This window comes from Notamacropus eugenii, chromosome 1, assembly GCF_028372415.1.
Source record: "Notamacropus eugenii isolate mMacEug1 chromosome 1, mMacEug1.pri_v2, whole genome shotgun sequence".
Lineage (NCBI taxonomy): Eukaryota > Metazoa > Chordata > Mammalia > Diprotodontia > Macropodidae > Notamacropus > Notamacropus eugenii.
Genome location: NC_092872.1, coordinates 98,435,844 through 98,459,099, shown reverse-complemented (window position 1 = coordinate 98,459,099; position 23,256 = coordinate 98,435,844). Strand labels below are relative to the sequence as shown.

Below are 23,256 nucleotides of genomic sequence, written 5' to 3'. Positions count from 1 at the left end.
CTTCTATTACATTTCCCAGGCTTCTTTCCATCCTGATTGCAGCCTTCTGGATGTATTACAGCTACTCTATGTTCTTTCTAAAACTTGACATCTAGAACTGAATGTAGCACCCTGACGTGCTCTAGTAGCCAGGGCAAAGCATAGCAGAACTCTCCCATTCTTCATTCTGGATACCATGCCTCACAGGAGAACTATACCACTCCCTCTCTCTGTCTCTATCTCGCTCCCTTCCCCTTCTCCCCCACCCCCCATTGCCATGTTAATTCACATTGAATTTGTTGTCCAGCAAAACCCTCAAATACTCTTCCTCCTATAAAAATTGTTCTTAACAAAGTCTCTTCCATCCTGAATTGGGTCTGAGAAAAATCTACCCCACAAGTGTGGAATTTTATGCCTACTCCATTGACATCATTTCATGTTTTTGGACTGCTTCTGTTGTCTAATCTGTTAACATCTTTCTATGGCTCTTTCATCCAACGTATTAGCTCTCCTCTTCAATTTCATATCATTTATAAATCCAATAAGTATCACAACTTGCCTCTGCTCCAGGTCACTGTCAATAATGTGGGACACAAAGCCAAGAACATATCCTTGGAGCATTCTACTAAAGGCCTTCTTTCCCTTAATTACTGTTCTTTGGGTTCAGTCATGTAACCAGCTCTAGGGCAGCTATGTGGTATAGTGGATAGAGCACCAGTGCAGGAATCAGGAGGACCTGAGTTCAAATCTCACCTCAGACACTTGACACTCACTAGCTGTGTGACCTTGAGCAAGTCATTTAACCCCAATTGCCTCATCCTGGGTCATCTCCAGTCATCCTGATGAATATCTGGTCTCTGGATTTAGATGGCTCTGGAGGTGAAGTGAGGCTGGTGACCTGCACAGCCCTCCCTCACTCAATACAAAGTCAAGTGCAAGTCATGTCATTATTTCTCTGATGGCATGGTCTTATTCGGCAAGGGAGGATGAACACACAATCAGCTCTGAATTCATCTAACTGTACTGGCATCTAGCCTGCATTTCTCTCTTGCCACATGGTTAGTATGATGTACTAATCCACAGTATTGCTTTCTCCCCATTCATCTTACATTCCAGTTATTTCATCAATGAAGGTAATAAGATTAATTTGGCATGAGCTGCTGTTTTTGATGAAGATATATTGGCTTTTAATGATTACTGTTTTCTTCACAAATAGGCTCACAAACTATCCTCTTAATAACTGTGTTCTAGAATTTGCTAAGATCTATTAAAGTTCGACAGGGGCTCAGCAATCACATCTGCTTTCAGTAGCCAAGGATACAGTTTATTCAGAAGGATGAGGTACTCTGGTAACAAAGAGGTGTTCAATTATTCTCTCCCCTAAATTCACCCTTCCTAACTTTGATAAAATTTCTGTTATTAACTGCACCATTGTCTTAAAAACTCAACATCACCCTCAACTCTCCCACCCTCTATATATCAAATAATTTGCTAGGTTCCAACAATTCTGTCACTTTCCTTCTGCAATCTCCCTTACATTTATATGCTTTTTCTATTTCAGGTCTTTATGAGTCTTTCCTTATGTACTTGTAAAGCCTCTTAATTTTAACTCTTAAATCCCCTCACTATTCCTTTCTTCTAATCATCCTACTTCTGTCACTCCCCTACTAAAAAACAAATGAACAAAAACCTTCAATAACTCCCAGTAGCATGTCAAATAAAGTAGAAATTTCTTAGCTGACAATAAAAGATTTACAAAATTTGGTTCCATCCTCCCTTTCTAACTCCCATCCTCATCCACTCTGTGCCCCAACCAATCTGGACTTGAAACAGTCCAGAATAGCCCTGAACTGGGAGTCACAAGATCCAGATCTTGAACCTCAAGTACTTACTACTTATGGGTTATGTGGTTTTGGACAAGTCACTTAAACTCTTGGGTCTAGATTTTTTTCATCTATAAAATGAGATTACACTAGACTCAGGGGTTCTTAACCCAGGATCTGTGAACTATTTTTTTTACTTTGATAACTTTTTCAATATAATTGGCTTCCTTTGTAATCCTTTTTTTCTTAAATTTCATGCAATAAGAACATTATTCAAAGAACAGTTCCATAAGCTTGATCAGACTGTCAAAGGGGACCTTAATACAAAAAGAAAAGAAAATAAAAAAGAAAAAATTCCCCAAATCAAATGATCTCTAAATTCCCTCCTTAAATCCTACAAAATTTTATGGCTACTTTTCTCAAATCTGATCCTATCTTCTCACCAATATGCCTCTGTCCATATTCATCAGGCCTTACCTCCTACCCCCATTTCCCCTAGCCATTCATCTTCACCAACTGAAATAAAATCTTTTCTTCTAGACTAGTTCAGGTCCTCTCTTCCATTCATGTTCCCACATTGGAAACATTCTTTTCCTCCTCACATATTTTGTGATATTTTCTTTGCATCTTTTTTATGCGCTCGTCACATTCTAATTTGTATGATAAACCTTTGTGTCATCTCTCCTCGAATATAAACTCCTAGGGGATAAGCGCTGTATCTGACTTGATTTTATGTCCCAGTTCCTAGCAAAGTGCCCTGTAGACACTTGATAAATATCTGTCAAATGAACAAAGAATGAGTGTTCCAAAAGTGTCCAAAAGATGGGTTTCACCATATACAGACCTAGGAAATATCTGACCCATGGCACAGACCTTTTTTCAGATAATACCATCTGCCCATTCACACAGTAATATCCTTGTTCAGCGAATACATTTGCCATGTTTCTGTATGGTTTTTGATAGACATATCGGCTCCCATACATTTATTTGATTGTCATTTCCTGGACAGCTTTCCTATGACTATCTACTCATGGCAGATGAAACAAAAAGAAAGCCTGTTCACAGTGAGTGACAGGGTCATCTTTATGGTACTTGTCTAGCACAGCTCTACTTTATAGGTCAGCAGTAGCAAATGAGTAAAGTGCTATATAAAAATACCATACATCAAATGGTTTTAAAGATAGCTTTAAAATAATAGATATAGTTCCCTAACACCTCCTGGTGCTACTATGTTGAATTTTAGATAAATTCTCAAGCCACTCTTAGGTAAAACTGCAAGATGCTAAGTATTTTTTTTTCAAGAATGTGCCCTTTTCCCACTATTTGTTCATTCTATTTCACCTAATAGGAATGTCTTCTCTGCATGCCACTGAAGGTTCAGCTCATGTCTTATCACCTCCATGAAGTTTTTCCTCCTGATGTCTGTAACCTCTTATTTTTTTTGGACTTTTGTCCTTATTAAGTGCCAAATCATGTAGTACAGCCTATGGTCTTACTTTCTAATTGTTTCACATGTGAATGTGAATTCGTTGTGCCATTGAAGGCAGGGATTATCTTAAATTTTTATACCTCCCACAATACTTAAATAAAACACAATTCACAGTATAAGTGCTCCAAAAAACTCCTGTTGATTCATAAACATCAAATTGGTGCATGTTATTATTCAAATCCCATTAAATACAATTACAGTAATAAGAATTATATATTGATTGAACAATGATCATATCATGAATTATTCCATATCACATCATTCCTTGAGAGCAATTTTTTTGTATATTATACTTAGAAAAGGAAATGGCAAACCACTCTAGTATCTTTGCCCAGAAAACCCCAAATGGGGCCACAAAAGAAAATGAAGAAGGTTAGGAAAAGTTGGACATGACTGAAACGACTGAACAACAAAATACTTGTTTAAAAAAATGTTGAATGCAGTAACCACATCAATGAGATCCTCTTTACTACCCAAATAGTCAAACAAGCTCATTGAGTTAAGATTAGTCATCTGAATAGTTTTTAAAGAAAAAAAATGTATTAATGTCTAGAATGCATAATATCTAGAACTAAATTAACAACCTAAAGAAGTTAGGTGGCATAGTGGATACAGGGCTAACTTACTAGCTACGTAGCCCTGGGCAAGTCACCTAACATCTCTGGGACTCAGTATCCTCATCTACAAAAGAAGGAGGGTGAATTCCATGGCCTCTAAGGTCCCATAGAACTCTAAACCATTGATCCTATGAACATTTTGTTCAGAAGTGTCCCTAAAGAGACTTGCTTTGATAGATGATATTAGTAACGATGTAAAAATAGAATTTGAATACTATACAAATGAATGCTTTCCAAACCATTCAGGCACTTTAAATATTTCCCCTCAACTGGTGTTCACACTATTCATTTGTTTGGCAAACCTTCTTCAAAGAAAACAAAAAAGTATATCATACACAGAACAATTTTCCTTTAGGGGAGTCCAAATTAATGAAGTTTCATCTTAAAAAATTTAACTTTCTATTTGGAATGGCAGCATGAAATAGTGGAGAAAGGGCCAACCTAGAAGCCAGGAAGACCTCTGATATAAACTGGCTATGTCCCAGGGTAAGTCACTTAAACTCCCAATGCCCTAGGCCACTTGTGTCACACTCATATAGAAATGGCTCCCTGTGGGTCTATATAGACTTACAAAACCACAGGTTAACATTATCTATGTTGTATTGTGTATTTTTATTTTGATAAACATTTCCCAATTATACTGGGTTAGGCTGCACTCGAGTTCTGACACCTCTACTCTAAACAACTTTTTTTTGCATTTAATCATATTTTATTTTTTCCCAATTACAGGTTAAAATAGTTTTTGACATTAATTTTTGTTAGATTTTGAGTTCCAAAATTTTCTCTCTACCTCCCCAAGATAGCAAGTAATCTGATATAGGTTATACATGCACAACCATGTTAAACATTTTTCCACATTAGTCTAGACAGCTCTTTAAGAAGTAGCAGATAAAAGGTTCACTTGAAGGTGGTGGAAGGAGTTTTCTCATCTGGGACTTTGCTATACTAATGAAATCACAGGTCTAGACCTTATACCTAGTTTCTACTTAAACCAAATAATTTTACCAAGTGTACGGACGCAAGCACTGAAGAGATCTTTTTAATGAGAGCAAGACCTCCTCTATACTATTTAAAATGCATCCCATAGCCACAACTAAATTGTTAGAAAAACAAAGACTACCTGACTATTAAGAGTAATTTCTATTTCCATGCATATCCCAGCTGACATTGTTTGGGAAAGGCATAACTGAAGAAAAAAAAGAGAGAAAGAGAGAGAGAGACTAATTGGAACAATTAATTAAAACAACACACAATTAGTTTCAGTGTCAGCAATTTTGCTCCTCTCCCCCATTGTTGGAGTGTACGTGGATGTTTATATTGAGTTTTATTACCCTGGGGATTATCTCTCAGTGCTACAAATTGACAAATATGGATACAAACAGATGAGAAGAAAATGATTCCTGTGGGTTTGGGCCAAAACTATAGCTGATGTCTTGCTACTCAATTCTTATTTTGTTTCTGTTTTCTTCACCAAAGAGCATTATCTTAGGTCTGGGGAACACAAAACAAAAACAAATAAGCAGCAATTTGTCATTGTGTAGTGCTAGATGTGGAGTTAAGAAGACCTGAGTTCAAATCCTACCTTATACACTTACAGGGTGTGTGATTTCTGGCAAGTCATAACTTCTTGGTGCCTTATCTGTAAAATCAAGATAATAATAGCACCTGCCTCAAAGGATTATTCTGAGGATCAGATGAAACAATGTAGGTAAAGTGCTTAATAAGCCTTGTTATAAAAATGTTAGTTATGACAAGGAATTGATAATAATAATAAACAAGATGGGATAAGAGGGCAGTTAGGCAACCTCAATGAGTTGCAGTTATCAAGTCTAATTGTTTTAAATATTGAATGAATTGGCAGATTTAAGTGATAAGCCTCTGTATGTGATCTAGAAAAGTCAGAAGAACAGGAATTCCATTAAGTGGCCAAGTGGTTATAAATTAGCCCACCTTGCCTTCATCACCTGAAATTTGCAACAAATGTACCAAATAAATTAAAATCACACTCACTCTCTCTCACTACCTCTCTCCCCCTCCCTCTCTCTCTCCCTCTCCCCCCACCCTTCCTTCAGAGAGAAGGGAAATTAAAGAAGTCCTCAAACAGAAAAGCCTGAAAAACAACTACAAGTGAAGAAATGAGCAGACAAAAAAGAAGTTCCAATTTTAAAAAGAAAATGGAGGCAAAATGATGGTAAAACAATACAAGGAGAAATCTCCAGAAGAAAACAATAACACTGCCACAACAAAAAATAGACCCCTCCCCCCAGAAGGGAGGGCTGAACACAAGAATCTCCATAATGCTTCAGAAAATAAAAAAGAAATATAAAGGCAGCATCTATAAAGATGAAAACAAGTTCTTTCAAAGGGAAGTTTAAAAAAAAAAAAAGACAAACATAAGACTCAACAGCTTAGAAACATAACCAAAAAGTGGCATCATGAAGTCTTAGAAGAATAGGGGGAAAAGGAAAACATAAAATGAAGCTATGTCAGAACAAATAAAGTAAAATTAAACAGCACAGCTAGAAGACTACTTCAGAGATCTATTGTTTCACAACACACAGGTAATACTGACTATACCAATTGTGTCACAGGAGGCAAAAGAGTTTTTGGACTCCAGCCTCTAACACAAGGGAGGACTGCTAGCAGGTTCTCTTGATCCAGGCAGACAGGAACGGAGTCATAATAAGGGGTTAAATAAGCTAGCTTACTTTATTCTAGTCTATTCTTCTCACAAAGGGTTGCTGATAGTGGGAGCACCAAGTTCTGTAGTCTTCCCTCCCCATAGGGGCTGGCAAGAAAAGGGGGCAACTACCCCTATGTCTCAGCATTCCAGCTTGTGCACTCCTCTAAATCCTCCCAAGCCTCAGTGGGGGCTGGCTGGGGCACACACAGCATTACACTGTCATATTCCCCACTCACTGACCAGTGCCCACTTGATTTATAGGGCAACAGACAAAGAAGGCAACTTGTCAGCAATAGCGTCACAAGTTTACATCATCTCACTGCTATATCTCAGTGTGCAGTTGTAGTGAATATTTACAATTTTAAGCACAAAAGTTTATATTATCTATCATTATATAATGCTGGGCAATTGTAGCAGAAATGTTTGCAAGTCATGAGCCTGGAACTAGAGATTATTATGGCCATGGATCCTGAAAAACTAATCTCTGAGAAAGAATAACAAAAATCTCCCTTACACACACTAAAATTCACCTTATATACATCCATAAACCAAAACATCAGATGTGGAGAAGAGAACTCAGTAATTCAGTATGACAATTATAGGTCTTTCAGGACAAAAAAAATATAAAAACAAAAACAAAAAAAACCATGAACACAACATTTCAAAGACTCATGCAAGATAACTTCCAGGACATAGTGGAAATGGAGGGCAAATTACAAATAAGCCCTATCAATTGAAACATCAATAGGATAGGTTGCTGACAAAGAAAACTTCCAAAGTTATCTTAGCCAGAAATGAGTTTTACAAATTCTAGAACTCTGGTTTCTTAGAAAGACTCATAAACAAGAAGGAAGAATTTTTGTGTATGTACATATGTGTGCATGCATGTATGACACACATGCATGCACACACATAGGTTTCCCCCAATTATGTGAAAACAATTTTTAACATTTGTTTGGTTTTTTTAAGTTTTGAGTTCCAAATTGTATCCCTTCCACCCCTCACTCCTCCCTGAGATGGCAAGCAAACAGATACAGGTTATACATGTGTAATCATGTCTATATTAGCAGAAATACAAATTGTTTAAAGCACTAATTTGAATCATACAAGATTATGCAATAAGAACTATAAAATTAATAGAGGCTAAAATACAATAAACCAAAATAAAGAAATTAATTGATTTGCACAAAATAGTCATCTATCCTGCAAAACTGGACATATTCAACCATGATAAACAAAAAAACCCTTTTTTAAAATAATACTTGTCTTTTTTTTTTTCCTTTTCTTCTTAAGACTAGAAGTGTTAGAAAGGAACAAAGGATTCTATTATTATCAAGGAGAAAACAATGAAACAATATGCATATATATACACATATATGCACACATACACACACACACACACATATATGCACCCAACTGTAAAATAACCAAGTTCTTAGAGAAAAGACTGCCTGCAATTCCAAAAATATTATGTTTATATAGTGTCTTAAAATTTACAAAGGACTTTACAGACAACATCTCATTTTATTGTCACAAAAATCTTGTGGAGATAGGTATTTGTTTATCCCATAAATCAGTTTTATATATATATATATATATACATATATATATATACATATATGTATGCATATGTATATATATATATATGTATATATATATATTAGTCATCTTTAAGTTTACTCTGGAAGGGAGAGATATTTATTGAAAGTAACTTGGGCCCTCAGAAGCTCTCTCAGAGACCATGAAAGAAGGTCTGTTCAGCACTATTCTTAGCAAAGTCTCTCATGAGATTTTGTTTCCTCTTCTCTCCACTGTGCTGGTTGGGGTGGACACAAACCAACAGTGAATGGTCCTTCCCCTTTTTGGTGATGAGGGATTTTTTAAAATACCTCACAAGTTTTGAATGGGAAAGTAATGGCATGATTTGACCTAGTGTTTTCATTGCTACTTTATTTCCCAGGATAGCCTTAGATGGGGGACCTTGTGGAGAAGCATTAGGATTTAAGACCTTATACTAGAAGTTGCAGGAATTTGAGATGAAAGGCATATGCCTGTGACACTGATATTTAAAATTAGTGCTAACTACTGTATTCTATAATACTCCAGGTAATCGTATCCCTGGTTTATAGATGAAGAAATCAAATCTAAGGGAGGTTAGCTCTTGGCTGCATAACTAATAAGTGCCAGAGGTAGAATATGAAGCTAGAAAATGCAATACACTCTCCCCTGCTGGTTTACTAACAGTGCTCTTTCAGAGGTTAACAAATTTAACAGCAAGAAACACAAGAAGGAAATGATGAACTGCAACAATGTTGGAAAGGGATGGTTTGTGGGGACTTAGAAATCAATAAGCAATAATAGCCAGCAATAGTTTAAAAACATTAGGGCGTACAAGATTAACCTCATCCCATTTAATACGATGATATTAGATTAGTGGATCACAGAAATATCACAGGCAGTATTCCTGAATTTTAACATCTGAAAAAGTCTCTCATGCTATATACTTATTTTTAAAAAATGGAGAGAACCAGATTAGATTATGCCACAGTTGAATGGATTCAGCACTGGTTGAATAACTGAACCCAAAGAGCAGTAATGAATGAATTGTTTTTCAACTTGAAGGAATGATCCCCAGGGATCTTTTCTTGGCTCTATAATATTCAGCATTTTTACTAATGAGTAGCATGCAGGTTTAGATGGCATGCTTATCAAATTTTTAGAAAACATGAAACTGATCAAGATGTTTCATTCACTGGGTAACAATGTAAGCATTCAGAAAGCCCATTGTACTAAATTAGATGGAAATTTTAAATTGTTTAATAAGGATAAATGTATAGTCCTACACTTGGGTTAAAAAAAAATCATAGGATTTGGGGCAGCTAGGAGGTGCAGCAAATAGAGCACTGGCCCTGGAATCAGGAGGATCTGAGTTCAAATCCCACCTCAGACACTTGACACTAGCTAGTGTAACTTTGGGCAAGTCGCTTAACCCCAATTGCCATGCCTTACCACCCTCCAAAAAATGAAATCGTAGAATTTGGAAGGGGATATCAGAGATTATAAATCCAACTACTCATTTTGGCAATGTTTAGTGGAGTTGTTAAACAAGGAGACAGAACCAGGTGTGGAAAATAATTTGCCCAAGTTTACAAAGTTGTCAAAGTCAGACCTAGAACCTAGACCTAGAATCTAGTCAGACCTAGGTATTCTGGCTCCAAATTACATTGTTTCATATATACCACAGCTGTTACAAGTATAAGATGAAGGAGACATGTCTAAGCAAGTTTTTGAGAGAGAAATTGAGGGTATGTTCGAATATAAATTCAATAAAGCAACAATTTGAAAAGGTAACTAAAAAGGTGAACACAATCTTAGACAACACATAGAACATGGGTGGGGAACCTGCAGCTTTGAGGCCACATGTGGCCCTCTAGGTCCTCAAGTATGGTCCTTTGAATGAATCCAGATTTTGGATTCAGTCAAAGGGTTGCATCTGAGGACCTAGATGGATTCAGGGCCATGTGGCCTCAAGACCCCAGGTTCCCCACCCCTAACCTAGAACAAAGAAGATGATAATTCTAGTACTCTGCCCCCTGGTTGGACCATATATCTGGAGTTTTATGTTCTGTGCTTGACACTGTAATGTATGAAGAATGTTAATAAACTGGGATGCCTCCAAAGGAGGGTGACCAATATGGTAAAAGGATTTTAAATGTCATAGCAAAGAATTGGAGAATACCAATCATTGTCTTCAAGTATTTGAAAGAGTGTTATGTGGGGGTGGGATTAGGTTTGTTCTGAATATCTCCTGAGGGCAGGACCAGAAGTAATAAATGAAAGTTAAAGAAGAACAGACATGCAGATTCTGGCAAAGGTAAAAAAAAAACTTATATTAAGAAAAAAAAAGTTTTAAGTGTGGATTAAATAAGAGCCTTTGAAGAAGAGAAATTTAATTATTTTTTCCAGTTTCTTCATCTGTAAAGTACGAAAGATAACTATTCCCCATCTATTTCCCAAGGGCTCTGAGATTAGCCAATAATTACAGTGTTGAGCAAGAACAGCATCACTTATTTTGTATTCAAGCTTTGCTTCTAGTCAGCTTGAGGGTTCACATATTTGGTTCGGGATCCTGGCTTCCAGTGTCACCTCCAAATGTCTGATTTTATTCCAAAGCAAAGAAAGGAGGCAGATCATCCCTAGGAAGCAAATATGAAATACTCCCTTCCTACTGGAACTCCCATCCTCATCATTTACGTTCTCAAGTTCTTGCCCCGGTTTCAGTACAAAACATATCAAATCCTGGACAACCGCATAAAGATTGTGCAGTGTAAGTCTTCCTGTAGTCAGAGTCAAAACATTAGGCAGAAACTTACAGCCTATTATCGAAGATGATGTCTTGAGCATCTATGTATTCATGGCCCAGTAAACCAACTGCTTCTAAAAAAGAAAGCGCATTTTAGTTGTCTCCGGCACAAGCAAGCTCAGTCTTGGTTTCTACATCTTAAATATCAAACTGTACAGCAGAATTTGCAATTTTTCCAAGTCAATGCAGATGTGATGTGATCTAAGCAATGTGCAACAGCCCAAAACTGATCCGGGCTATAAATTCTGATACACAGTTAGGAATACAGAATATTCTTTTCCAGTTAGAAAACAAGGTGTTCTTCCTACTATGTAAGAATAAAACTACAATATCTAAAATGTTTAAATAAAAAACCCCATATTGTTGTGTAGGATAGGAAGTTATCTTGCATAAAAATATTGAATCTGTTTACAGGTATTTGTCCATCAGGGTCAACACTGTCACCTATTCTAGCAATGATGTTGTCTACTGGGCATCTCGACTTGGATATCCTGTAGGCATCTCAAAATCAGTTGAAGAAGCAGCCTGATAAAATGGGTAAAGTTCTAGACTTCTTCTCAAGAAGAGCAGAATTCAAGTCCTGCTTCAGAGACTTACTAGCTGTATGACTAGCAAAGCACTTAATCTCTCTTTGCCTCAGTGTCTTCATCTGTAAAATAAAGAAGTTGGACTCAAGAACCTCAAATTTCTATTCTTTCCTGCTCTAAATCTCTGATCTTATGATTTCCCTTCCTAAACTTACCTCTCCTCCAAATTTCTCTATTTCTATTGAGAGCACAATCATCTGCCAAACATCTAGGCTTGCAATTTAAGAGTTATCCTTCTTCACTCTTCCCTCTCTCTCCCTCCTCCTCCTCCATATCCAATGGATTGCTCTCTCTCCTCAATTTTATCCCCACAACATCTCCCAACTTCATCCCTCTCTGAGTTGCACTCCTGAGACTCTCCAGACTTTCTCTATATGCCACAGAAGCCTCCTCACCATGAACATTCATTCCACTCCTGGACTTCTTACCCTGAATGTACATTCCAGCTCTGTGGTCTTCCTTCTTATGGACCAGTTTCAATCAAAACCTCCATTTTAAGGGAAGTGCTCAGGCCAGCCATGTCTTCATTCCTTTCCAGGCTGAACTTTCCAAATTCTGGACTTCCTCTAACAAGCTCTTAGGCAGTTTTCTCCAAACCTCACCCCAGTCCTTTTTCAATTTTCTTTGATGTGCTGTTTCCCAAGCACTCCCAACCCGTTCCCCCATTCAAATTAAATTTTCTTTCTGTTTATATTTCTATTCCTAGCACTAAGCATGGGTATGTAATAAGCACTTAATAAATGTTCATTGACTTGTCATCCTTCTCTTGTCACAGGGCTACCACATGTTTCTTTGTATTACTATAAAAGTCTCCTGAGCTCTAGAGTCTTCCCCTTGAAAATCAATCCTTCTCTCCCTAGCTGCCCAAATAATCTTCCTAAGGCAAAATTCTATGTCACATTCTAGCTCAACTCTCTCCTCCTGGATTAAACATAAATTCCTTAGCCGAGAAGTTAAGACTCTTAACAATCCCACCCCAACTTTCCTTTCATATTACCCCTTTTTAAGCATGCTCTATTCTAGTCACAGTCGACCATTACTACTTTCCAAGTTCAGTAATTTCTCTTCTACTTCTCAACACATTTCCACAAGCCTTCTCCATTTCTGGCCTGTATTCACGCCACGAATTTATCTCTAGCTCTCAAAATTCTTATCTGCCTTCAAGGCATAGCTCAGGTATAGCCTTTCCCAAAAAGCCTTCTCTCGGTTTCTATCCTTAGTTGTTAATGCTTTTTCCCTACTCGATTTACCTTGTGTTGATGTATCCGTATATGTTTAGTATCTCACTAGCAGAAATTAAGCTCCTTAAGGCAAGAGACCATTTCAATTTTGTCTTTGCATTTCCAGCACCTAGCAGTATCTCACACAGGATAGGCATGTAATCAATATTTGTTTAACTTCATTACATGATGAAGATGATGGTGATGATGATGATGACGATGATGATGGCAGTGGTTAATATTTATAAAGCACTTACTATGTGCTAGGTGCTGTGCTAAATGCTTTACAATTATTATCTCACTTAATCCTTACAACAACCCTGTGAGGCAGGTCCTGTTACTATCCCTATTTTACAGATGATGAAACTGAGGCAAATAGAGCTTAAGTGACTTGCCGCAGTGCCAGAGGTTGAATTTGAACTCAGGTTTTCCTGACTCCAGACCCAGGGCTCTCTCCACTACGCCCATTTGCTCCACCCTTCCCTAATTAATTTAATAAATACTACTGCTACATTACATTTTCTTTGCTCTATCTTCATTGTTCCTGAACAAACTATATCTTTGCTGAAATACATACATACGTACAAATATACACACACATATATATATTCATACATACATATATTACTGCACAAGTGACAACATAGTTGATAGCTGATATTTTAATGATTTAAACAAAATGCCAAAGGTTTTCTTTTTAAAATTGCTTTAAATAACCAAGGCTTCAAGCTTCTAACATTATTAATTTAAAAACACAAGCATGGATTCCAACAAATGAGGCTTCTAAACCCCTCACTCTATTTAACCTGCTTTAAAGTTCCCAGTGACCATTTCATGTCTCATTGAATGGCTTTTTCCCCCAGTTCTCAAGTTCCCCTCACTTTTCCATAGTTTTTGGACATGGCTGTCCATCCTCTCCTGCTGAATGATCTCTCCTCCCTCAGGTTCAAAGATACTACATATACTCCAATGGTTTTCCTAAACTCTAATTTTCCTTTATCTTCTTTTTTGGTTTGTAATCCTCTTCCTGATGCTTTAATATACATGTTCTACAAGTATATATCCTTAGTTTCTTCTCTTTTTAAACTCTTCCCTTTTATAATTCATTTTCTTCTCTGGTTTTAACAACTACCTATATATATCTAACTGTGAAACCTTTATCCCTAATCCTTACCTCTTATCTAAGTGCTAGAATCACATCTCCAACTTGTTTTGGACATCTCCACATTAATAATAATAAATAAATAATGACAATGATGATAATTTGCATTTAAATAATGTTTTAAGGTTTACAAAGTGCTATAAAGATATTTTATCCTCACTACAACTTGTGAGCTAGGTGCTATCATTATCCTCACTTTAGAGATGAGGAAACTGAAGCAGATAGAGGTTAAGTGACTTTCCAGGGTTTTAAAGCTAGTAAGTGTCTGGGGCAAGATTTGAACACTGGTCTTCCCTAATCCAAGCCTTGCACTCTGAGTTACACTGGGTAGCTCCCTAAATGTTCCAGCAGCATCTTAAACTAAACGTATTCAAAACTGAGCTCATTATTTTTCCTTCTAACACGTTCCTCTTCCTGATTCCACTGTTTGTCAGTGCTATTACCACTCAATTTTCCATGTTCCTAACCCTAGAATTATCTCTGATTCTTTATTTTCCCTCACCTCTTATATCCACTCTTTGCAACAACTCTCAAACCTATTTCTAGGAAGAACTCTACATCCATGTCCCCTCACACAGGCCTATTTATCAATGACCTAAGACTATCATCAGAATCTCCTAGCATGTTTTCTTACATCAATTCTCATCTATCCTTTATGCTACTAACAAAATAATCTTTCTTACTCAAAAATCAAGTAATGTCACTCCAAAGCTAACAAATCTTCATTAGCTCCTTACGAACTAATCATCAATAAATCTGAACGTTCCTATCTGGTAATCAAGGCCAAGCTTGGCATCACCATAGAGTCATAACCTTGCATTCCCTGAGCCAATCAAAAGTATTTTTCCTTATGTTCACTTCTTTGTCTTTCCTCAGCTTGCTTTTCATGCCTAGAATGATTTCTCTACTTCTCATTGCCAGTTAAATTCCTTTTTATTCTTTAAAGTCTAGCTCAAATGGCACCTCCTTATTGAAGCCTTCTCTGATGTGGCTGATTTGTAAAAAACAAACAAACAAAAATCTTTCCAGTTCAATCCAACAATTTGTTAAGGACCTAGTAGAGTCAATCCTCCACGTTCATGTATTTAACTTTCGTGACTTCAAGCATTCACAGTATTTTATTAGTGACTTCATTTTCACTTTCCTGTTGGCAACCCCATAATTCTTGGTTATGCACATTAGAGAAAAAAGTGAGAGGCACAATACATGAGAGTTTGTGGAGTGGCTGCTATCATACTAGGTACTTGCTTCACTGGTCTTGTTGACCCCATCATCGTAAAGAGCTCTCTGTGCATTCATTGCATGTTTTCATTATTTGTCTTTAAAACTCACGTTTGTGCAACAATTATGCCCCCAAATCATAGTGCAAGTCCTTTGGCTTTAAGCCCAAGCATGCAAAGTCAGTGAGGAGGCTTAGTGAAAAAATAAAGGTCTTAGATAAACTTCATGCCAGAATGTCGGCAGCCTCTGTCTGCCATGAGTTTGATGTTAACTCATTGACAATTAGTGATGGCCACAGAAAGGAGGAAACGTTACAGGTCTCGCTGGCTACAGAAACTTAATTCTCTTTTCCCCATAAGTTCAATGCATCAATATTCACATATTTTTTTTACTTTCTTGCATTTTTCTAGGAACATTAATTCTCCAAAGTTGAGGATTGATGGTATTTACATAGCACAGTGCTAGTGCTGGGGATACATGGGCAAATAAAAGAAAAAGAATTCTTCCCTCAAAGAGCTTACATTCTCCAAGGGGAAGGATACAACAGGTAAATATAAGTATATGCATGACTACTTGAGGAGTGAGAGGGTACACCACGGATTAAAGCTGATCAGGAAAGGCTTCCCAGGAGGTGGCACATAAGCAAAGCCTCTATAAAGAGCCATCAGCAATTCTAAGGGTGCAGTTGAGGAGAAAATTCATTCCAGACATGGGGGAAAGCCTACACAAAAGCAAAGGGGATTGGGAAATTCAGTACTAAGTTTAGAGAACAGCAAGTAAGCTTTTTTTTTTTTGCTGGAATATTAAGTGCATGAAGGTTAATAATATGAACTAAGTCTAGAATGGTAAATTTCAGTTGAATATCAAAGGTCTTTAAATCCCCAGCTGAGTAGTCTATTTTTCATCCTAGTGGCAATAGCAAACATATGAGGTTTCTTGAACAGAGGAGTAGCATGGTCAGCCTTGTGTTTTACAAAGATTATTTTGGTGGCTGTGTAATTTGGGGAAAGCAAAATCTAAAAACCAAGCATCCTATTAGCAATCTGTCATCCGGGTAAGAGATGATGGGAGACTGAACTAAGATAGTGACTGCATGAGTAGAGAGAAGGAAATGGACTCAAGAAATGTTACAAGCAGAAATGACAGCTGACAGAAAATGGGGTGTGGATAAAACATGAAGGACAGATACTAATGTTGAGATCATGGATGTCCAAAAGAATGGTAGTACCTCAACGGAAAAAGGGGAGCTTCCAACTAGGGAAACATAATTAAATAAAGCTTGGATTGCTGAATTTGAGGTATCTATGAATACCCAACTAGAAATGTACAACAAGCAAATAGCAATATAGGAAAACAGCTCAGGACTAGATAAATAGATCTGACTCATCTGTGTAAAGGTAACTGAAACCATTGGAGGAGATGAGATAAACAAAAAGAAAGCAGAGGGACAAAAGAAAAAACAGGGGCAAGAATAGCCTTTGTGGACATCTAGATTTAGTGGCCAGGTCAAAGATGATGTTCTAGCAAGAAAGAATACAAAGGAATAGTCCCACAAGTAGGAAAAGGAAAGTAGGAAAATTTCCTAAGTAGAATTTTTCTGACTCTATTGTCTTTTTGGGAGGATGGGAGAGGGTAGAAGGGAAAAGTGTACATCTATAATTTCTTCAGTACAGAGAATTTCCAGATGAAAAAATTTCCTCTGCCAAGGGAGATTGCAACTGTTTAATAATTTATAGGCTTCGAAAGTGGCCAAAGGCATTAAGAGGTGAATAACTTCTTTAGGTTTATACAACACAATATGTTTCAGAAATAAACTATATATTTAAATCATTATAACTTGAGTCCAACCTTCTATCCATCCCACCATGATTGCTCTCTTGTGTCCTTATCTTGAAATATTGTGCATCGTTGGCAACTGTGGAGTTGTCTTGTCATCCTACTAGAGGCTCTGGATTCTGAGTACACAGGTGAAAATCTTACTTCTGATGCTTACTACATGTGTGACCTTGGGTTTGTCACTTTACCTCCATAGGCCTCAGTTTCTCACCTGTAAAATAGTGGGGTACATTTTTTTAATTAAGAGTTTTCCAGCTCTAAATCTATGATCCTATGATTCTATATTTTATCTAAATTTTGTATTCCCTCTCTTCAGTTCACAGCACCCAACATATACACAGTAAGCAACTAATAAAAATTTGTTGTATTGTAAAATTATGTAGTTAAGTTACTATGGAAAGTATAAGTCTCAAATATAAGACTAAGTTGGATTCACTCACAGGTGAGGGGAAAAAAACCCAGAAACTTCTCTTTTGTTTCCCACATTCAATAAAGCATCTTAATGGTGAAAGTAATGAACTTTGAGTGATTCCCAGGAAGATAGGAAGGATTCAATAGAGGGCTTGAATCATCATCTAAAGATGTCCCATCTACAGTTAATTCCTAATTATTTTTTTTCTACCAGGCAATGAACTGGGAAGGAAATAATTCTACAAGCATACATTTAGAAAGAAAAAATAATGCTGGATTTGGTCCAAGAACTTGGATTCAAATTCCAGGTCTGCTCCTTCACTACCTGTGTGACCTGATACAAATTACATGGCTTTTCTGAGTTGCACTTTTCTCCTATGAACAACAAGGGGGTTGGACCAGACGACTTCTGAGGTCCCTCGTAACTCTAAGTCTATGAGCCTCTGAGTCTTGCAATGGTAATATATTCACAAGATTTGGAAGTACTTAAGAAAAACTAGATGATGCAGTAGATAGATTGGCAGGCCTGGAATTAAGAAGACATGAGGTCAAATGTGACTTCATTCACATATTAGCTGTGTGACCCTGGGCAAGTCACTTAACCCTGTTTGTCTCAGATTCCTCATCTGTAAAATGAGCTGGAGAAGGAAATGGCAAACCACTCCAGTATTTTTGCCAAGAAAATCCCAAATGCGGTCACAAAGAGTTGGACAAAACTGAATAAGACAGTAGAACAAACATTTAATGATAAAAAAAAACTCTGCATATTTTCAGAGAGATGATAAATATCAGATGCCTCATTCCTCAAAGACTCTTAGGCAACAACTTACTCTGACTATATAGACTCTGCATTTTTTTAAGAAAACAGCTAAAATTATCTTAAAATGTTTTACTTTGTATGAAGATAGCGGAGAACTCTGTACTTTTATGGTGTCAGAGCTAAGTTAGTAGGTCCCAAGTGGATTTCCAGATGTTGGGGGAGGGAGGAAGTACTTTGATTTCCCACAGCTATAGTAACAGCACAATAACAGATGTGCATTCTAAACACTCTGCATCAACAGCACTCCGTTCTTTATTTTTGATTATTCCTCTATTTAGTTAAATATGTGTTTGTGGACCTTTGAATCTTCATTGGGCAAGAACAGGAGGTCTCTCTGCTTTAAGAAGACATGAGGGGCAGCTAGCTGGCATAGTGGGTAGAACACTGGCTCTGCCCCAAACTCAGACTCAGACATGTTGACACAACCCTAACTGCCTCCAAAAAAAAAAATGTAATAAATGGCAAAAATAGAAATGGAGGGAGCCATGAAGAGTGGAAATCCAAACTTATCAAGCTAATAAATTAGGCAATTAATCATAATTTTAAATTTGTATTGCACAGATCTTTCATTATTTCAACAAAGGAAATAAGGATTATCATTTCATTGATATAAGGAACTCCCTAGATGAGGAAATTTTCACTCTGAATGTAATCAAGACCGTCTTTCATATTTTTGGAGAGATGCCTGGAGCATTGAAAGGTTAACTGACTTTCCCAGGGTCACACAACCGGTATGTGTCAGAAGCAAGAATTAAAGCTGGGTCTTCTTGGTGCCAAGTTGCAGCTCTCTGTTTCATCACATGGCCTCTACCAGTTCAACAAATATTTAGTAAATACTTTTTGTGGTCAGAGCACCATGAGATGAAAAATTTAGATAAGACACCTATAACTGCTTTCATGGAACCGCATGAATACTTTTTAATTTAAAAAAGGATTATGGCTATGAAAACTGAATTTCCACACAACTTTTTAGTGATGTACTTATTGGGGTGGAATCAAAAAGGTTAACTTTAACCTTGAGAATAGCTAACTGGAACAATCCCTTAATGTGCACTAACTAATCCACGGTAAAATCAAAGAAGCAAAAACACAATGGATTTTCTTTTTTTCAATACATTTTATTAGTATCTTTGATTTTCATATCAGCTAAAATTCCCTACCTCCTGCCCCCTACCCTCCTAGGGATCCACACATATCTAATTAAAGAAAAATTCTTATTTAAAAAGAGAAAAAAATGGCAAATCTATTGAACACATAAAAAAATAACTGATGTCACATGCAGTGTTCTACATTATGGGCCCCCACCAACACAAATGGTTTTCATCTATAACTGGCACCCATAAATTTAAGTCCTAACATCTTCCCTTTTTTCCTCTCTTCCATCAAACAAAAGAACTCTCTTTCATTACCTTTCTCCTTATGGTAGGACCCAATCATCATTAAGTTCTGTCTCATGAAAGCTCATTCTTAGGCAGGACAAAACATACTGTAGCTTGGGTTCTAATATAGTGTCTCTCAGACAAACAGCTGGTCTAATATCATGGCTGATGAGTTAATTGCTGTTTTGATGACTTAGGGTAATGGCCTGCATAACCCTGTAATTTAAACCATTTCATTAAGTGTCCACAAGCTGTACTGGATTCGGGTAAAATGAGGCCAGAGTCACTAGAGTTTAATGAGAATGAAGAGATAGACAGGGGATTCTCAATGTCACGCTGGCATGCAAACATATGAGATACTGATGTAGATACTTCACCAGCAGCTTCTACAGCAAGAGTAAGGATATAAGAAAGGAGACAGTCCCTTTTCCCACAAATCTCTGGCATGCAGTAAAATAAGTAGAAAAATACATGATTAAAATAAAATTGTAAATAAATAAATGAAGCATAAAGAAAAAGGCCTTATTTGGTATTTTGCTTAAGGAATTTAAGAATTCAAAATTTATTCCACTGCTCAAAGGTGATAAAATTTGGGCATATGATAGATCAAAAACAGTAAGGTCTATGGTGGCCACCACTGTGGCCCTGATGCACGGTTATGATTTCTAAGGAATCACAGCAACTTTTATCATCTGTAAGAAAGAATCTTTTAAGTTAAGGTGATAGGGTATAGTCAAGGTAGCACCTCACTGGGAAGACTTCAGAGGGACAGACTTCTACAGAGTTGGCGGCAATCTAATTTGCTTGAGCAAAGCCTAGACTGGGAAAAGGAAATAACAAAATAGAGATAAAAAGTAATGACAGTTTACTTGGAATGTAGAGTACATGAGGGATAAGTACTAGTAACAGTTCTGCTACTATGCCAGAAAACATTCCACTGGTAATGCACAACATGGTGATTTCTCCTAGTGGTAACCCATGGATTTTCTGCTTATTCCACCACACCCTTCCCCACAGCAGCAAACAAGTACAGGAAATGTGACAAAGCAGAAAGAGGATAGACCCAGGTTCTAGTATGACTTTGTGCAACTCATTTTCCTATTTTGTGACTCAATTTCTTCATCTGTAAAATGAGGTAATTGGGTTAGATGGCTTCTCAGGTACCATTAAACTGTCAATTTCTATTATATGAATTAGTTTATCATCTTTGAAAGATTGACAATTGCTGATCTTATCTATTTAAAATCCTCACTAAACACTAGTTAAATACCAGAAGCTAAGAGCAGGCAAGGAAGACAACATCTACTAAAAATTAGGTGATATGTGTAATATAACCACCCAACTATTAGTTCTTAATATGTTCTGTCATCTATAATATAATCATTTTGATACTGGATAAGAATAGAAATAGAAGATCGATTTTTTTTTCAAAACTGATGATCCAAAATATAGTCAAAAATTTTTTTTTGATCGTTCATGAATCATCACTTTTTACCACACGGAGCCCGCGAGTGAATCTGGGAAAACATGGTATAGAGCAAAGAACTCTGAATCTTCAGTCAGAGAGGATCCAGACTCACCTGTGTATCTTATGACTTCTGGGCCTCAATTTCCTCATCTATAAAAAGAGATGGTTGGATTAGACAGCCCCAAGATCCCCTCCACTTTTAAGTTTATGCTGCTATGAACATGAGTAGTAAAGCAGAATAGTGGGACTGAGAGACAAAGAATATATTGAAAGGAAACTGAAGGAAGAAAGCAGGGGAAAGAAGTTTGCTCAAACATATTAGTGTAATAAGGAAAGGAGAAAAAAAAAGACTGAGTAGAGGTAGAATGGTTTTGCTCAGTTGTGTCCAATTCTTCGAGCCCCGTTTGGGGTTCTCTTGGCAAAGATACTGGAATGCCTTGTCTTTTCCTTCTCCAGCTCATTTTATAGGTGAGGAAACTGAGGCAGCAAACAGGGTTAAGTGACTTGCCCAAGGTTACACAGTAAGTAAGTGTTTGAAACCATATTTGCACTCAGGTCTTCTCCACTCCTGGACCAGCACTCCATCCACTGTGCTATTCATTGGCATATCACAGCATCACCTCTCTGATTTCATGGTCCTGTTTGAGAATGAAGGACAAACAGTAGTGTCATCATTTATAAAATGAAGAGCATGCCTTAGCTGAATGCTAAGGTCCCTTCCTTGGGCAGCTAGATGGCATTGTCAATTGAGTGCCAGGCCTGGAGTCAGGAAGACCGATCTTCCTGAGTTCAAATACAGCCTCAGACATGTCACTTAACCCTGTTTGTCTCAGTTTCTCATCTGTAAAATAAGACAGAGAAGGAAATGACAAAACCAAAGAAAGTCAGAGGGTCATACAGGACAGGAAAAGTACTGAACAAGGTCCCAGTCATCTCTTCATCTCTGATTCTGTCTCTAATCTGGTTTGTAAAGGAAAGGTCACTGTATTATGTGATCACTCCCACCTGACAATGTGGTTTGTCCTTTGTTCTCAAAAAGGACCAGGACATCAGGAAGGTGATGCCATGACTTGCAAATGAATTAGATTGAAGTGAGGGAGGGCTATCCAAAGTCACCAGCCTCACTTTTTCCTCCAGAACCATCTAGATCAGGACAACTGGGGATGGCCCAGGATGCAGCAGGCAAACTTTTTAAACTGAGATCTTTCCAAGTTCTCACTTTCAGGCAATGCCCATTCAGTGGTTAGGGCTATTTAAGAAGTCAGCCCAGGGATGGCCCCTTTAAGAATAATAATAATTGGTAAAAAAACTGGGAGGGGAAGACCCTCAGGGCTCTGGCCAAAAGAGAATAAACTATTTACATTTGTTCTGAGTCTCTGGGCTAACCATTAAGAGGTGCTTGGGACCTATTGTCCAATCAGCTGAGAGCCTGAGTGAACTGGATTTAAGGCAAAGTCTTTAAGAAAGAAGTAGAGCCCTAAACCCCAAGAGGGCAAGGTAGGTTTCAACCACAAAAATCTGCTTTCCTTTGGGCAGAGCAGCTTCAGGTAAGGGTTTAATGTCTGAAACCTGACAATAGTTTATCCTTTGTAGAACTCTGAAAATCCAATGCATTTTGTTAATTTAAATAGATTTCTTTCTTGTAAAATTGAACCTTCTCCTGATAAGACTAGTTGTTTATGTACAAATTCCACTGCAGGAAAGAAAAAGAAAACTAATCCCCAAAGCTTATTGATTGTTTACTTTCCTCAGCTGTTAAATGTGTAGTCTCTAACTGCAGGCAACACTCATCCACTCATTAATCTCAGTTGCTTAATTAAATCAATTGAGGGTTTCTAATTTCATTGTGTCCTTTTAAATGCTTAAGTACATTCATCAAGAAGGCGGAAGGTTGGGCTAGTTTGGTGTTGTTACCCCGCCTAGTTCTGAATTTAAAATTCAGATTATTTTGGGGGTGGGGAATGCAATAGCTTCTCATATACCATTTTTTATTCTTCAGGGTAATGTAAGTGGACTGTGGAAAACCTTCTCCCAGAGTACTGTCACTCCATCCCTTCAGGGGTTCTAAGGATTGTCCTGAAGGTGCTGCCAATCGTCAATAAATACTTATTAAGCACCTACTATGTGTCAGGCACTGTTCTAAGCAGCTGAGGGTAAGAACTTAATTATGCAAAGTCTGATCTTTGTAGTCATAAGGT

At 37.3% G+C, this 23,256-nt stretch overlaps 1 long non-coding RNA gene across 1 annotated transcript in view; it reads right to left on the bottom strand.

Annotated features, from left to right (window-relative positions):
- The window catches only part of LOC140505114 (uncharacterized), a 95,595-nt gene that overhangs the window by 38,564 nt on the left and 33,775 nt on the right, over positions 1-23,256 (bottom strand). The window lies entirely within an intron of this gene.